This window comes from Natrix helvetica (genome assembly GCF_964273705.1).
Source record: "Natrix helvetica genome assembly, chromosome: W".
NCBI classification, from domain to species: domain Eukaryota; kingdom Metazoa; phylum Chordata; class Lepidosauria; order Squamata; family Natricidae; genus Natrix; species Natrix helvetica.
In genome coordinates this window covers 84878621-84895696 of record NC_138555.1, presented here as the reverse complement: position 1 = coordinate 84895696, position 17076 = coordinate 84878621, and the positions used below count along the sequence as shown (strand labels likewise).

General features: G+C 50.3%; 1 protein-coding gene and 1 pseudogene across 3 annotated transcripts in view; one reads left to right on the top strand and one right to left on the bottom strand.

The window, feature by feature from the left end:
- LOC309400512 (zinc finger and BTB domain-containing protein 4-like) overlaps positions 1-3974 on the bottom strand; it is a 32712-nt gene extending 28738 nt beyond the window's left edge. For both annotated transcript variants that reach the window (XM_081969046.1, XM_081969047.1), the window contains exon 1: positions 3880-3974. The gene's annotated coding sequence lies outside the window, so the exon portion shown is untranslated. The remainder of the gene's footprint in view (positions 1-3879) is intronic.
- Positions 3975-6440: 2466 nt separating this feature from the next.
- On the top strand, positions 6441-9239 carry LOC309400641 (solute carrier family 35 member G3-like; annotated as a pseudogene). The gene is made up of 2 exons: positions 6441-6547; positions 8052-9239. The product of its transcript is annotated as a solute carrier family 35 member G3-like (transcript).
- The last annotated feature ends 7837 nt before the right edge of the window (positions 9240-17076 follow it).

Sequence of the window (17076 nt, the reverse complement as noted above, 5' to 3'; positions counted from 1 at the left end):
CGTTTGGTGACCGCTTAAAAGTTACAACGGCGCTGAGAAAAGAGTTACGACCTTCGCAGCATCCCTGCGTTCAAAATCCATGCGCTTGGCAACCGATTCGTCCTTACGACGGTCGCAGTATCCCCTTTTGCGACCTTCTCATAAGTCAAGTCCATGGGGAGGGGGGGGGGAAATCAGAGTCACTTAAAAACTGGGTAGGCTGGCTGAACAGTGACAACGCTTCGCTTAACAACGGTGGGAAAGAAAGGTCGTAAAACGGGGAAGAACTCACTGAACACACGTCTTGCTCAACAATAGGAACCTCGGTTGTGGTCCCAACGTACAACCTGTTCATTTAGGGACCGTGGGAAGCTACGACGGGGATCGGAAAAAGGGACTTTTTAGGAAAAAGGCAGTTTTATGACCTTTGCGCGCTCAGTTGTGCCTTTGTGAGCCTAAGGTTACCTGTACTCACACCTGCCTCCGAGTTACGCAACCCAACACGTTTCTCTGTCCCCGTCCCCCCCCCCAGCCATGTTTAGAGAAAAATGAAAACAGACAAAAAGGGGGAAAAACGACGACTTTAGCATCCGTGACGGCGGCGGCGTGGTCCCCACGTCCCCACACCGAACCCCCCCTCCGGTCCTGCCTTTCCAACGCGCCCCCCCCTCCGGTAACGGGTGTGTGTTTGTGTAAGCACTCTCGCAAATTAACACGGCGACTCCCGGGAGGTGCCGGGGGGGGGGGGAGAGAAGAATAGCAATGAAGAGCAGGAAAGAAAGCAGCAGAAGAAAAGAAAGAAGAAAAGAAAGAGAAAAGAAAAGAAGAAAAGAAAAGAAGAAAAGAGAAAAGAAAAGAGAAAATAAAAGAAGAGAAGAGAAGAAGGAAGTGAGGAAGGAAGAGAAGGGAAGGGATTGATGGATGGATGGATGGATGGATGGAAGGAAGAAAAAAAGAAAAAAGAAGAAAAGAAAAGAGGAGAAGAAAAGAAAGAAGAGAAAAGAGAAGAAAAGAAAGAGAAAAGAGAAGAAAAGAAAAGAAAAAAGAAAAGAAAAGAGAAAAGAAAGAAAAAAGAAAAGAAAGACGAAAAGGGAAAAGAAAAAAGAAAAGCAGAAAAGAAAAGAAAAAAAGAAAGAAGGAAAGAAAGAAAGAAAAAAAAAAGAAGAAAAGAAGAAAAGAAAGAAGAAAGAAGAAAAGGAAGGCAAAAGGTGTTTTTTGGGAAGAGTGGGGAAAAAAATAGACATTTAAGGCGGGTGATGTTGTGTAGTTGCACACCGCAGCTGCCAAAAAAACCAGAGACGCAAAAGGGCCAGGAAATGCAGGGGAAAAGAAGAAGAAAAAAATTAGCCAGAGGAGGTGTGGCTATCGAATTTATTTATTTTTTCCGTCCGCCCCCCCCCCCCCTTCCCTCCGCCATCCCCGCTCTTCCCCTTCCCTCTGTGCGTTTCTCCGGGGAGGAAATTTTGGAGCAACGCAGCAAAATTGGGAAGCAGCCGAAGGGAGTTGCAAAATGCGGAGAAGGAAGGAAGGAAGGAAGGAAGGAAGGAAGGAAGGAAGGAGGAGAAGCGTCGGCCGGTTTTGCAGTGTGAAAACAGCCACTACGGGGGTTACAGCTGGGCAGGGGGGGGGGGATCTACCCCACATGGAGCCATGGTGTGTCGAAAAGCTTGCAAACATGGTTTGCAAAAAAAAAACCACCCCAAACGAAACGCACAAGCCATTTTGGTTTGACCTCCTTGAGGTCCGGCTCAGAGCTGGATGACCAAAGAGGGCAAAAACTGCCCAAGTGGTCAAACGGAGGGGAGGGGGGGTGACAGAGGCCCATGGGGGAGGGTCTTCTCTACCCCCCCCCCCGCCCCGCTGCCACATCCAAGGGGCCTCCTTGGCACGACCCCTGTGGGAGGCCACTGGCACCCTCCGAATTGGCACAGGGCAGGAGGACGGGGTGGGGTGGGGACTCCGGTACCTAGCGGGCACAGCTGGGAAGCCCCCTCCTCGCCCGGGGGTGCCTGGGTGGCTCTCTGTCCTGGTCAGAGGGGAAGCTGGCATGGCAGGGAGGGAGAGCAGCAGTTGTAATAGGCGGGCACAGGAGGCCAGGGCGAAGGCCGTGAGACGGGCATGCGGAGGGGATGCCATGGGGGGCGCAGGGGTCCTGGCACCTGGGATCTTCTGGGGGACGGGGAGGGGGATGGTACTGGACGTTTTTTTTGGGGGAGTTATGATTTTTAGAAGATGACACACACACACACACACACACACACACACACAACAAGGGGAGGATTTAATTTGGGCTTGTTTGGGAGAGGAAAACAGAGGGAGGGAGGGAAGGAGAGAAAAGAAAAGAGAAAGAAAAGGAAGGAAGGGAAGGAGGAAGAAAGATAGGAGGGAGAGAGAAGAGGGAAGGAAAGAAGAAAGGGGGAGGGTGGGAAGGAGGAATGTAGGAAGTAAAGAGGGGAAGGGGAGAGAAGAGAAGGAAAGGAGGGAGGGAGGGAAAGGAGAGGGGAGGGAGGAAAGAAGGGAAAAGGAAGGAAAGAGAGGGAAGGGAAATGGGAAGGGGAAGGGGAAGGAAAGGGAAGGAGGGAAGGAAGGAGGGAGGGAGGAAGGAAGGAAGGAAGGAAGGAAGGAAGGAAGGAAGGAAGGAAGGAAGGAAAGAGAGGGGGAAGGGGAGGGAGGGAGGAGAGAGAAGGATAGTAGGAATGAAAATAGGAAGGAGGAAGGGAAGGGAGGAAAGGAAAGTAGGAAGGAAAAGAGGGAAGCAAAGGAAGGAAGGAAGGAGAGGGAGGGAGGGAAGGAAAGAAGGGAGAGAGAGAGAAAAGGAAAGGAGGAAGGGAAAACAGGAAGGGAAGGAAGGAAGGAAAGGAAGGAAAGAGAGTGAAGGGAAATAGGAAGGGGAAAGAAAGAAGGAAAGGGAAGGAAAGTAGGAAGGAAGGAAGGAAGGAAGGAAGGAAGGAAGGAAGGAAGGAAGGGAGAAAGAGAGGGAGAGGAGGAAGGAAAGAGGGAAAGTAAAGGGAAGTAAGAAAGAAAAGCGAGTGAAGGGGAAAGAAAGAAGGGAATGAAATTAGGAGGGAAAGAGAGAGAAGGAAAATAGGAAGGAAAGAAGGGTGAGTAGACAGGAAGGAAAGAGGAAGGGATGGAAGAAGGAAAGAAAAAAAGAGAAGGAAGAAGAGGGAGGGAAGGAAGTGAGTGAGAGAGAGAAGGAAAGGAGGAAGGAAAGAGGGGAAGGGAAGGGTAGGAAGGAGGGAGGGAGGGAAGGAAATAGAGGGAGGGGGAAAGGAAGAAAGGAGAGGGGGGGGAAGGAGGAAGGAGAGGGAGGAAAGAGAGAAGGAAGGAGGGAAGGGAAAGAGGGGTAAGGAAAGGAAGGAGGGGAGGAAAGAGGGAGAGGGAGGAGAGGGAGGGAATGGAAATAGGAAGGGGAAAGAAAGAAGGGGGAAGAGAGAGAAGGAAGGAGGGAAGGGAAGGGAAGGAAGGAAGTAGGGGAGGAAAGAAGGGGGAGTGGAGAGAAAGGAAAGAGGGAGAAAGGGATGGAAGAAGGAAAAGAGAGAAGGGAGGGAGGGAGGAAAGGGAAATAGGAAGGGGAAAGAAGGGAAGGGGGAAGGAAAGAAAGGAGGGGAGGAAAGAAGGGGGAGTGGAGAGAAAGGAAAGAGGGATGGGGGAAGGAAGGGAAAGAGAGAGAGAAGGGGGGGAGGAGAGAGGGACTCTGGAGGGGTGTCGTGTGTCCCCCCCCCCAATCTTCCCAGACTGACTTCCGGGGGAGAGGAGCAGGCAGCCCCCCCATGCCCCCCCACTCCTCCCCCCCTCCCCCCCGGAGTCCGGAGCCCCCCTCCCATGGGCTGGAGTTGTGGGGGGGGCTGCACAGCTGGGGGGGCTTTTGGGGGGGCTCCCCCTCTCCCTCCGTCCTACCTGGCGGCCTGGGGGCCCTCCGTCCGGGGGCAGCGCAAGATGGAGGCGGCTGGCCCCGCCGGGCATGCTGCTCCCTCCGCCGCCGCCGCCGCCGCCGCCGCTTCTGCCGCTTCTCCTGCTCGGCTGGCCCGGGAGACGCTCCCCCCGCCCCCTCTGACGTCACCCCCTCTCCCCCCCCCAGCCCCCCCTCCACGCACACGGGCACGCGCGGCCCTCGGGCACGGCGGAGGGAGGGAGGGAGGGAGAGGAGGAGGGGGAAAGAGAGGAAGAGGACCAAGAGGAGGAGGGGAGAAGGAAGGCAGGGGGAAGAGGAGGAGGAGGGAAGAGAGGAAGAGGAGAGCACAAAGAGGGAGAGGAGGAAGAAGAGGAGGAGGAGGGAAGAGAGGAAGAGGAGAGCACAAAGAGGGAGAGGAGGAAGAAGAGGAGGAGGAGGAGGGAAGAGAGGAAGAGGAGAGCACAAAGAGGGAGAGGAGGAGGAAGAGGAGGAGGAGGGAAGAGAGGAAGAAGACAGAACAAAGAGGGAGAGGAGGAAGAAGAGGAGGAGGAGGAGGGAAGAGAGGAAGAGGAGAGCACAAAGAGGGAGAGGAGGAGGAAGAGGAGGAGGAGGGAAGAGAGGAAGAAGACAGGACAAAGAGAGAGAGGAGGAAGAGGACAAAGAGGGAGAGGAGGAAGAAGAGGAGGAGGAGGGAAGAGAGGAAGAAGACAGAACAAAGAGGGAGAGGAGGAAGAAGAGGAGGAGGAGGAGGGAAGAGAGGAAGAGGAGAGCACAAAGAGGGAGAGGAGGAAGAAGAGGAGGAGGAGGGAAGAGAGGAAGAAGACAGGACAAAGAGGGAGAGGAGGAAGAAGAGGAGGAGGAGGAGGGAAGAGAGGAAGAGGAGAGCACAAAGAGGGAGAGGAGGAGGAAGAGGAGGAGGAGGGAAGAGAGGAAGAAGACAGGACAAAGAGGGAGAGGAGGAAGAAGAGGAGGAGGAGGAGGGAAGAGAGGAAGAGGAGAGCACAAAGAGGGAGAGGAGGAGGAAGAGGAGGAGGAGGGAAGAGAGGAAGAAGACAGAACAAAGAGGGAGAGGAGGAAGAAGAGGAGGAGGAGGAGGGAAGAGAGGAAGAGGAGAGCACAAAGAGGGAGAGGAGGAGGAAGAGGAGGAGGAGGGAAGAGAGGAAGAAGACAGGACAAAGAGAGAGAGGAGGAAGAGGACAAAGAGGGAGAGGAGGAGGAAGAGGAGGAGGAGGGAAGAGAGGAAGAAGACAGAACAAAGAGGGAGAGGAGGAAGAAGAGGAGGAGGAGGAGGGAAGAGAGGAAGAGGAGAGCACAAAGAGGGAGAGGAGGAAGAAGAGGAGGAGGAGGGAAGAGAGGAAGAAGACAGGACAAAGAGGGAGAGGAGGAAGAAGAGGAGGAGGAGGAGGGAAGAGAGGAAGAGGAGAGCACAAAGAGGGAGAGGAGGAGGAAGAGGAGGAGGAGGGAAGAGAGGAAGAAGACAGGACAAAGAGGGAGAGGAGGAAGAAGAGGAGGAGGAGGAGGGAAGAGAGGAAGAGGAGAGCACAAAGAGGGAGAGGAGGAGGAAGAGGAGGAGGAGGGAAGAGAGGAAGAAGACAGGACAAAGAGGGAGAGGAGGAAGAGGACAAAGAGGGAGAGGAGGAGGGGGGAAGACAGGAGACGGAGAGGAAAAAGAGAAAGGAGGAGGAAGAGGAGTGGGGAAGAGAGAAAGAGGACAAAGGAGGAGGAGAAGGGTGGAGTGGAGAAGGAGGAAGAGCAGGAGGACAAGAGGAGGGGGAAGGAGAAAAGGAGGGGGAAGAGGAAGTGGAGGAAGTGGAAGGAGGAAGAGGGAAGAAGAGTGGGAGGAAGAGGAGAAGGGGAAGAAAGGAAGAGGAGGGGGAAAAGGAAAGAAGAGGAGAGAGGAAAGAAGCAGAGACAGCCCTGGCATAAAAAAGCGTGCCCTGCTGATGCCAGCTGCCCAGGAGGGAAAAAGGAGGGGGGGTCAGCTTCCAACAGGGATGGGGGCAAGGGACGTCCCCCCACCCACTCCTGCAATGATCAGGCACACGCGTACACACCGAGACACACGCAAACACCCGAACCGAAGTGGCTGGTCGGGGTCTTGCCCAGTGTGGGTCTGCCCAGAGAGCCTTCTGCCATGGGATGCCACCCCCTGCCCGCATGGACCACACCAGGGGAGGGGGATCCACGCTGGCTGTCCCGGGGGCGATTTAGCTCAGCCATGTCAGGGCCTGAGTGTTATGCCAGGGGGCATCACCCCCTGTGCCCCTTTTCTGCCAGCTGCCGAAAGCCACCCTGGAGAAGGGGGAGGGCAAATCCCGAGGGTCTCCGACTAGCTGGCTGTGGGGGGGTCAGGTGGGGACCCCCGCCCAGCAGCTAAGGAAAGAGAAATGACAAGTGAAGACAACCTGTGGAACGGCTTGCCACCAGACGTGGTGGGGACTCCAACGCGGGAGGTTTTTGAAGAAGAGCCTCCTGCTTGAGCAGGGGGTTGGACTAGAAGACCTCCGAGCTCCCTTCCAGATCCTTATCATTCTGTTTGGAGGGTCTGAGGTCACAGGAATCCACAATGACCTCACAATGCTTCCGAGGCCCAGGGAGCCCGGCCAGTGTGCGGTTGAAGTGTTTGTCCCCCGTTTGGTGGTCCAGGAGGGGCTGCTGGGTCAAGGTGAGAGATGGGTGTGTCTCCCCCTCCCCCGTGGTAGGGGGTCTTCCCCCCCCCTTCTCCCCATGCCCTTTGCTCTCTCCTGCTGGCCTCCCACACAGCGCCTTCCTGCAGATGGAGAAACAGCAAACAGTAAACGAGTTGGAAGGGACCTTGGAGGTCATCTAGTCCAACCCCCCTTGCTCACGCAGGAGACCTGTACTAGGGATTCGAACTGCCCGAACTGTCGACCTTTCTGATCGACAACCTGCGTGCCTTCCTCCTGTGTAAAAATCTGAATTAATGCGTTTTGTTTTTTAAAAAACCACACTTCCAAAGCCAGGCCGAGATACACAACGAATGTTGGTTTATCGAACTCTTTTAATAGAAAAAAAAATGGGGCACGGGATATTGCGCAAGAAGCAGCAGCTTGGAAAGCGGGTTGGACTAGATGACCTACGAGGTCCCTTCTGACTTTGATTCTGAGGGATTTGAAGACGGGAGTGATAGGATGGAAAGTGACACCCATGTCAGATTGTATTGGATCCTAGCTGGGTGCGGCCTTGGTTAGCTGGTGACCTTCGCGCTGCGCCAGGAACCCTGGTTTGGCTTTGAAAAAGAACGCCAAGTTTCTAGTCCTCAGAATAAATCCCTAAGGGAAACCAATTTTTCCTCCCATAGAACTTAGAACAGCACAGACTGACAAGAAAAATGTCATTGACTAGAAAATGTAATTGATTAGAAAAATGTCATTGACTAGAAAATGTAATTGATTAGAAAAATGTACCGTAATTGACTAGAAAATGTAATTGATTACAAAAATGTCATTGACTAGGAAATATAATCAATTAGAAATGTCATTGACTAGAAAATATAATTGATTAGAAATGTCATTGACTAGGAAAATGTCATTGACTAGAAACATGTCATTGACTAGAAAAATGTCATTAACTAGAAAATGTAATTGATTAGAAATGTCATTGACTAGACAATGTAATTGATTAGAAATGTCATTGACTAGAAACAAAAATGTCATTGACAGCTGTTTTGCAGGTCTACAGGTAGTCCTCATAACCGGACCCGACCCCCCAATTTTCACTATTAAGCTAGACACCCCTTAAGTGCCCCAGTTGATGAAATTTTTGCCACGGTTGTTAAGCGAATCGCCATACTTGTTAAGTCAATCGCGGGGTTGTTCCTTTGAATCCAACTTCCCCATTGTCTTTGCTGGTCAGAAAAAGGTCGCAAAAGGTGATATCATGTGACGAGGGGACACTGCAACCGATTCAGTTGCCGGGCACCCAAATTTTGATCCGGCAGCGATCATCGTAAGTGTGAAAAGTCAAGATGGCAACGCCACACCAGACAAGAATAGCTTCCATTGCACCATCCCTAGTGGCTTATTTGACCAATCCCTCCCCATTGCCTCTTCAGAATAAGCGTTGGAAGGGACCTCGGAGGTCTTCTAGTCCAGCCCTTGCCCAAACCAAAGACCGTGTACCGCTTCCGACAATTGTGTACAATCTTTTCCTGCAGGTCGGTTTTCTGTTCTGGAAGGGCCCCGGGTCCCATCGCTCCCCAGAGATGCCCCCCATGGCCTCGGACCCCGGACCCTCCGCGAAGGCCGCCTGGACGGTGTCCGATCTCTTGCGCTTCTCCCCGCCGCCGTGCTCTCCGACCCCGCCTCCTCGCCGCCCCGCTTGGCACCGCTACCGCCTCTCAGAGAGCATGAAAGGGCTGCTGGTGGCCCTGTTGGGAGGCGGCGTGCCCGCCGGCTTTGTGGCACCCTTCACCCGCATCGTCAACGAGGCCTCAGGGATGCCGTCCCTGGAAATCTTGTTCTTCCGCTGTTGCCTCCACCTGCTCTTCGCTGGCTACCTGCGCTTCCGGAAAGTGCCGTGCTTCGGGCCGCCAGAGGTCCGCCAGCGTACCTTGCTCCACGCGGTGGTCAACGTCATCTCCATCGGCTGCGCTTACAGCTCCTTCATGATGGTGCCCAGCGGCAACGCCGCCACCGTGCGCAAGGGCTCCTCCACCATCTCCTCCGTCCTGCTGGCCTTCTGTATCGAGAACACCCGGCTGACCGGCTACGACTGGTTCGGGCTGGTGGGCAGCACGCTGGGCTTGCTCATCATGGTAGTGCCAGACCTGTTGAGCTTGGACAAAAGCACCCAGATCTACGACACCTTCGGCTACGTCTTGGCCTGCTCGGGAGGTGTGGCCTTGGCCTTGGGGCTGGTCATTTTCCGGACGCTGGACTTCCCGGCTAAGCTGATGACCGTGGCGTTCCTCTTCGGCGTGGTGGGGAGCCTGGTCTGCTGCCCGATGATGTCCCTGCTGCAGGATCCAGTCATGACCCTGGACCTCTACACCTGGCTCTACGTGGTCTCCATCTGCATCCTGGCCTTGTTCTCCTTCCTGTGCGCCAGCTACGCCGTGACCAAGGCCCACCCGGCGCTGGTGTGCGCCGTCCTGCACTCCGAAGTGGTGGTCACCCTGGCGGTCCAGTACTACGTCCTGCGGGAGGCCGTCACCCCCTTCGACATCATGGGGGCCGGGGTCATCTTGGGCAGCATCGCCATCATCACTGCCCAAAACATCAGCTGCCATCCGGCCGACGAAGAGGAGGGACCCATCGCACAGCAGAGAGGGGCCAAGTATGCCAAGGAGCCCATGGGACGGAGCGGGCACCGTGGTTCAGCGGGGGGAGATCCAGTAGATTAACGAGCCAGTTGGTCAAAGTGGGCACCAACTGTACCGCAGAAGGATCCAGTCGATTAAAGAGGCAGATTATACTGCAGAGAGGGATCCAGTAGATTAAGGAGGCAATTGGTCAAAGCGGGCACCAACCAAGATGGGGAGGCCCGGAAGAAGAGCGGCAGAGGCCCCGTGGCCGCCAGGGGGTCCCGTCCCACGGAACAGTGCACGACTCGTGGCACCGGAGAATCCCAAAAATCTTCGCTGCGCCACAAAGCCACCATCTGCCAAGGTGTCCCTGGTGTACAGCGCTGCCCAGGCCAGGCCGCCGGACATCTGGACGGGCACGGTTACTCTGTAACCCGCTGACCTTTGGGGTGGACACAGGAGCATTGATGTTTTCGGCCCATGCCGGGAAGCCGAATTCCCGTGGAATTTACGAGATGAGCACTTGTGCTTCCGTTTTGCCTTTGCAACGGGTCTGTTGAGGAAGGGGATGCGGGGGCTTTGAGTGGCGGGAGGGGGGGGGTGTCCCTCAGCCTCCATCTGGTTCCTCGATTTCCCAAAACGATTTTGACGGAGTGGTTTGGGCCCCAGATCCTGCCTCCGGGCCAGGTTTTTCAAGCGGGCAGACCTTTTAAGATGGGCAGACTTAAACTCCCAGAATTCCACGCCGGCTGGGGAATTCTGGGAGTTGGAGTCCACTCGTCTTAAAGGGGCCAAGATTTGAGAAACGCTGTTCCCGAACAGATGCCGGAATGAGCAAGAACCTTGTAGGTTGAGCTCCCCCCTCCCCCCCAAATCCAAACGAAATTAAATTTGAGAAACAGTGGAGAATTTGAGATTGTTTCTGTACATGCAACTAAAAATGCTTTGGTTAATGCATTATTATTATTATTATTATTATTATTATTAGTAGTAGTAGTAGTAGTAGTAGTAGTAGTAGTAGTAGTAGTAATAGTTAATCTTTGGTGAGATTCACAGCCTTTGGGGCTGGTTGGTAACCTAACAGCTCGAGTCCTAACCAAGGACCCAGGAACTCTTAAGGTAACGTCGGAGGATATAAGTTGTTCCAAGTAGGGTGGTTTTTTTTGTAGAGTCAGAATGTTCAAGTCAGGTAAATTTAGAATTTCCAAATATCGAGGTAACCCTTTAGTACCTGCAAGGGCTCCAATTACAATTGGGACAACACACAATTTCTTTTTCCACAGTCGCTCAACCGCAATTTGCAAGTCCCGGTATTTTGTGATTTTTTTCTTGCTGTTTATCTTCACTTCGTGCATCTCCAGGTATTGCAATGTCAATGAACCAAACTTTTTTCTTTTCAACTATTGTTATGTCAGGTGTGTTGTGGGCCAAGTTCCTGTCAGTCTGGATTCCGAAGTCCCACAAGATCTTGACTTTCTCATTCTCTAAAACCTTCTCAACCTGATGGTCCCAGTGGTTTTTGCTGTGCTCAAATCCAAACTTTTGGCACAATTCCCAGTGAATGATCTTAGCAACGCGGTCATGGCGTTGTAGGTAGTCAGTTTGTGAAATTTTGCTGCACCCGCTGATCAAGTGGTCGACTGTCTCATCTCAAGAGGCGACATTTGCTGTTGGTGGGAACATGTTGAATTTTTGCCTTCATGCAGTTTGTGGCTGAGGCTTGTTCTTGAGCTGCCAAAATAAAGCCTTCTGTTTCTTTTTTCAGTACTCCTGATCTTAACCAGTTCCAAGTTAGTTTTTGGTCAGCTTTGCCTTCAATACTTTTCAAGTATTGGCCATGCGTAGCTTTGCTTTCCCAATTTTCAGCTCGCTTCTCCATTACTTCTTTCTTATATTCAGCTTTTAACTTAGTTGTCTTCAAAATTCCTCCTTTATTTACTTCCTTAATCATTGGTTCTTCACTTTTCTCGATGTAATCATTCAAGCTGTGTCTTTCGTCTTCCACAGTCTGCTTTACTTGTAGGAGTCCTCGACCACCCTCTGCTCTTGGTAGATACAATCGGTCAACATCACTTTTAGGGTGCAAAGCATGATTCATTGTCATAAGCTTCCTTGTTTTTCTGTCCAAATTGTCCAACTCCATCTGGGTCCAGTCAATTATTCCTGCAGAGTATTGAATTACAGGTATAGCCCAAGTATTTATGGCTTTTATGATGTTTCATCCACTCAGTTTGGACTTTAATATCTTGCGAATTCGTCAAATATTGTTGTTGTTGTTGTTGTTGTTGTTGTTGTTATTCATGAAACACTGGAGTGCATATGCTCTCAGTCTACATAAAGAAAAAAAATAAAATCATCAAGAATCATAAGATACGACACTTAGTGACAGTCGAGGTGACTAACCAGCTACCGAATCGTACTAGTAAACAAATAAAACAATATAAATTGTAAAGATACAAGCAACATGGTTATAGCCCTAAGTGAGAAGAGATAGATACTAGCAAGTCAGAGAAAAATAATAATAATAATAATAATACAGTCTTAGTAAATTATTTGACGGTTGCGGGAATTAGTTATTTAGCAGAGGGATGGCGTTCGGGGGGGAAAAATATCCTTGTGTCTAGTTGTCTAGTTGTGCAGTGCCCCATAGCATCATTTTGAGGGTAGGGGTTGAAACAATTGATGCCCAGGATGCCAGGGGCCTGTCAATATTTTCACGGCCCTATTTTTGACTCCTGAAGTGCACAGGCAGTAACGTTTTTTTTCCCCTGCCAATCTAACTCTCCATTGAAGTCTGTGTCTGTCTTGTTGGGTTGCAGACCCAAATCAGAAAGAACAATTTAAAGCACAAAGCAGCGTTTTCTCATCGCAATCGGTGCCTTTTTTGTTTTTTTCCTCAGATCAGGCGAAGGAATCCGATCACATCACGGGTTTTATATATATATATATATATATTTTCCCTTTCTGAATTTCCCAATTCCTGGCAGGTCGGTTGTTTCCTTTCCAAGGCCGTCCTCCTTCTCTCCGGCCGGCAAAATCGACCGCAGAGGGCTGGTTATTTTTCTAAATTCCAGAGTGGTGAGTCAGTGGCCCAGCCGAGATTTCTCAGAACAACAGGAGGCAAAAGTTTTCCAGCAAGCCTTCCATTCTCCCTCCCTCCCTCCCCCCCCCTTTTCCTTTCCCCAAAGTCTCTTATTCCAGAGGGGTCTCTCTCCTTCATGAGGACCAGAAACTTGGCCCGTTGGCATGCCTGGAAGGAACCTGCCCTTGGTCCCCATCGTGCCGGAAGCAAATTTGGAAAATGGAATATTAGGAGACAGATTTCAATAGGAGAGGGGGGGAGAAGGGGGGGAGAAGGGGAAGAGGCCTGGCTCCCCCCCCCCCCCCCCGCAGCAGCTCGTTAACATGCAAATGTAATCAGGCTGGAGATCTCGGCCACAGCCAGATGGCGTTGCTATTGAGATTTCCAAATGGGAAGGCAGAACCTGCTGTGCAGGGGGAGATGGGTGCGGGTGTGTGTCCCTGATTACCCTTTGGGGCACGTCCCAAAGGACCCCCCTCCCTCCAGAAGTTGTGAATGTGCCAATACTGGAAGTTTTCAAGAAGAGTTTGGACAACTGTTCCGTCTCGAATAGTGTAGGGTCTCCTGCCTGAGCAGGGGGTTGGACTAGAAGACCTCCAAGGTCCCTTCCATCTGTTCTATTCTATGCTGTGCTATTCTCTATTCCATTTTGTATTCTATTCTATTTTCTCTTCTATCATCTCTTCTATTTTTATTCTATTTTCTATTCTATGCTATGCTATTCTCTATTCCATTCTCTATTCCATTTTCTATTCTATTCTATCAACTATTCTATTCTGAGTTCTATTTTTATTCTATTTTCTATTCTATTCTCTGTTTTCTTCTTCTATTTTTTCTTCTACTCTATTTCCTATTCTCTTCTCTATTCTCTTCTATTTTCTCTTCTGTTCTATATATCTCTCTGCTCATCTTTCTATCCTATTCTATTCCGTATTCTATATAGTCTATGTTCTAGAGCGGAGGTGGACTCTTGCAACGCAGGAAGAGATTCCGAATGGTTTTTGTGTTGTTGTTTTTTAAAGAGAGGAGAGGGGAGACTGTAAGAAGCCAAGCGTCTTGCACCGAGTTCCAATCCGGCGGAATTCTGAACCTGGAATTGGGGAACTTCCTAGCAGTGAGGGCAATCAATCAGGGGAATGAGTGCTTGCCACGAGAGAAGTCGTGGGTGCTTAAAACACTGGACAGTCACTGGTCTCAAATTGTACTATATAGGGCCTCCTGCTTGAGCAGGGGGTTTGGGGTTGGACTAGATGACCTCGGGAGGTCCCTTCCAGCTGTACTCTGACGGATCCCAGCCTGACGCTTGCAATCGGGGCCGCTGATCATGTCCCCCGCCTCGGAGATGGCCGCCTGCCTCGCTGAGCCGAGGCCCCGCAGCCATTTGCAGCGAGGAAGGACCGAGCTTAGCTGGCTGGCAGGCATCCCAGGCTGGGTGGGGATGGCCGCGGGCGAACAAGCAAGCAAAGCCGGGCAGGTCCCGCGCGCCGCTCGCGCCCTCTAGTGGAGACCCAAAGCAGCGGCCGAAGAATGGTCCACCACGTGACCAGCCCAGCCTTCTGCTCTCTTCTTGCTTTCTTTTAACACGCGTCTTCTTGGCACCATCCTCACGCTCTGCAAACACGCAGGCTCCAGCTCCCAGAGGCCTTTTTTCTTTTCTTTTTTTGAGATCAAACCTGGCTGGTTTGCTTTGGCTTCTTTCCTTGCCTTGGCTGCCTTTTCATTTTGTGCCACTTCCGGCCTTTGGTTGATATATTTTGTATTTTCTTACGTTTCCTGGCCACTTCCTGGATTAGTCTCTGCAATTTTGGGGTTGGCTGGTTTAATGAAAAGAAGGACGAGGGGGGAGCACGGTAGCAGTCTTCCAATATGAGGGGCTGCCCCAAAGAAGAGAGGGGGGGGTTTCCACCCATTCTCCAAAGCAGCGGAAGGCAGGACAACAGAATTGGAATGACAAAGAGTTGGAAGGGACCTTGTAGGTCATCTAGCCCAACCCCGCGCAACGGGTGGAAACTGACCAAGGAGAGGAGCAACCTGGAATTCAGGAGGAATTTCCCAACAGGGAGGACCATTCACCAGTGGAACTGCTTGCCACCAGAAGTTATGGGTGCTCCATCACGAGTGGTTTTGAAGAAGAGACTGGACAACCAGTTGTGTGGAATGGCGTAATGTCTCCTGCTTGAGCAGGGGGCTGGACTACATCATCTCCATCTCTTCCAGCTCTATTCTGATTATATTACCTATTTATCTCAAATGGTCTAGGCCAGGATCTCCTGCCTGGGAAGGGGGTTGGACTAGATGACCTCCAAGGTCCCCTGCATTCTATGACATATTCACGTCAAATGGTGCAGGGTCTCCTGCCTGGGAAGGGGGTTGGACTAGATGACCTCCAGGGTCCCTTCCCTTCCATGACATTCATGTCAAATGGTGCAGGGTCTCCTGCCTGAGCTGGGGGTTGGACTAGATGACCTCCAGGGTCCCTTGCATTCTACGACATATTTATGGACAATTAACCTGTAGAACCGCTTGCCACCAGACGTTGTGGGTCACTGGAGGTTTTTAAGAAGAGACTGGGCAGCCATTGGACTGAGGTGTAATAGGGCAGGGATGGCAAACGGTGTAGAGACCGAATGCCCAAACTGCAACCCAAAACCCACGTAGTTATTGCCAAGTGCCAACACGGCAATTGAACCTGAACACTGAGGTTTTGCTTTAGGAAAAAAACAACTCCTCGTACACTGGCATCTTTAACAGAGGTTTCAAGGATACCAATAACTTTTACAATTCCAGGCCCAACTCAACCCTCGTTTTATTTAATCATGTTTTTACATCTGTGGATTGTTCATCTCCCTCCAAGAGGGAGTCTTGCTGAGGGCAGCTCCCTTCCCCAAATACATTTGGGCAACTTTTGAGGATTTGAACCCCCAAATCCAACACACAGTTCGCCTTGCAGAGAGAGTCATGGATAATAACTGAAGTCCTCCATCCTTCCTTTTTCTCGGCGAGTAAATGATGATTCTTATGTATGTTGATATTTTGACCCAAATGCTTAGTTTGTACACAACCTACCCCAAATCCTATTGGGCCTTAGTATGTGTCATATGATCTTAGTATGTGAGGTTCGTGCCACATAGGTCAGTTTGCATAATTCGATTTGCTCAAAACAGTCCATTTGTTTTTTGTAAAAGGTTTTTTTATTTTTTTAGTCTTATACACACGCTTACAAGTATACGTTCTCATCGTTGCTATTTATATCACATTTTAACATTTTCAAGCATTCGTTTTTCCATATAAAAAATTTAAAATATATGATCACCCCAAAATGGTCACGTTTGTTGACTTTGCCAAGCTAAAAAAAACAAAAACACCTTTGTGACGTAAGAGTGCTGTATAGAAGAGGCTTGTAGTTGTATGTATTTACCAATTAAATCAAGATTCAGGGGGTGACTTTACTACAGTCAGATAAGATAAGGGTTTCCTTTTAAGCAGGAGGTTGGACTAGAAGACCTCCAAGGTCCCTTCCGACTCTAATGTTGTATTTCCTTGGCCAAGTGACTGGCTTTTGTTAGTGACTGGGCCAGGGTCCTTCGAACTCGCCTCTCACAGTTTCCAGCCTCCCTACAGCAATCTGGCCGTAATTTATAGCGCAAGGTACAGTTTTGTCCGGCTTTGCAGCAACAATTGAATAACCTGCTCAAAATGATAAAAAAAAGGTAAGGTAAGAGAAAAGGGACTCTCCGGGCATAGGTAGTCCTCGACTTACAGCCATTCGTTTAGTGACCAGTTATCATGGCACCAGGGAAAAAAAAGGTGATTTGTGTCAGGTCCTCGCGTTTACGGCCGTTGCGGCATTTCCTGCGATCAAAATTTGGGCAATTGGTACCCAATCCCAACATCCTGGGGATTGCCTTTTGCAACCTTCCCAGCTGGTGAAGTCGGGAATTCTGATTCGCTTAGTGACTCCTTGAATCACTTAGCAACTGCAGTGATTCACAACCCTAAGAGGTTGTAAAATTGGGTGCGACTCACTGAACAACCTGGTTTAGCCACAGAAATTCTGGCTCCCCGTTGCGGTCGTAAGGATGAGGACCCTGTAGTTAATCAATCAATCAATCAATCAATCAATCAATCTATCAATCTATCTATCATCTGTCTATCATCTATCTATCTATCTATCTATCTATCTATCTATCATCTATCTATCTATCTATCATCTATCTATCATCTATATTACTCTTTATTTTGCTTTTCTCCCACTAAGTGTCTTTTTAAGACTCAAAAACTTGTAACAAAAATATTGTTTTAATAAGATTTTCCCCCTCACACTTATGGCCTGGTCTAGTTAAACTATTAACTGCCTTCAAGAGCCATTGGAACGTGATATATGAAGGAAATATTCTATTATTGTCTAAAGCAGGAGTGTCCAACCGTAGCCATTTTAAGACTTGTGGACTTCAACACCCAGAATTCCCCAACCAGCCTGGGGAATCCTGGGAGCTGAAGTCTGTATACTTAAGGCTGCCAATGTTGGACACCCCCCTAGTCAAAATCAGTGTTTTTCAGACTTAAGCCACTTTTAAGATGGGTGGACTCCAATTCCCAGAATGCCTCAATAAAGATGGAATCGAGGCTACGTGGCTATTCTACACAAACCTCATTGAGAATTAAGATGGTTAACAGCTTCCCTAGGAATGGATGGTGGGCTGGTGACACCAAGAAATATTTATGGCATTTTAAAATGGCGTTTGGATCCCGCCGTCTGAAAAAGTGGCTTTTACACCCTTTGGGATCCTAGTTATTTGAAATGTGAGCAAAAATGCCCTTAATTCGGATTCTTCTTTGCAATTTCATGGCTGC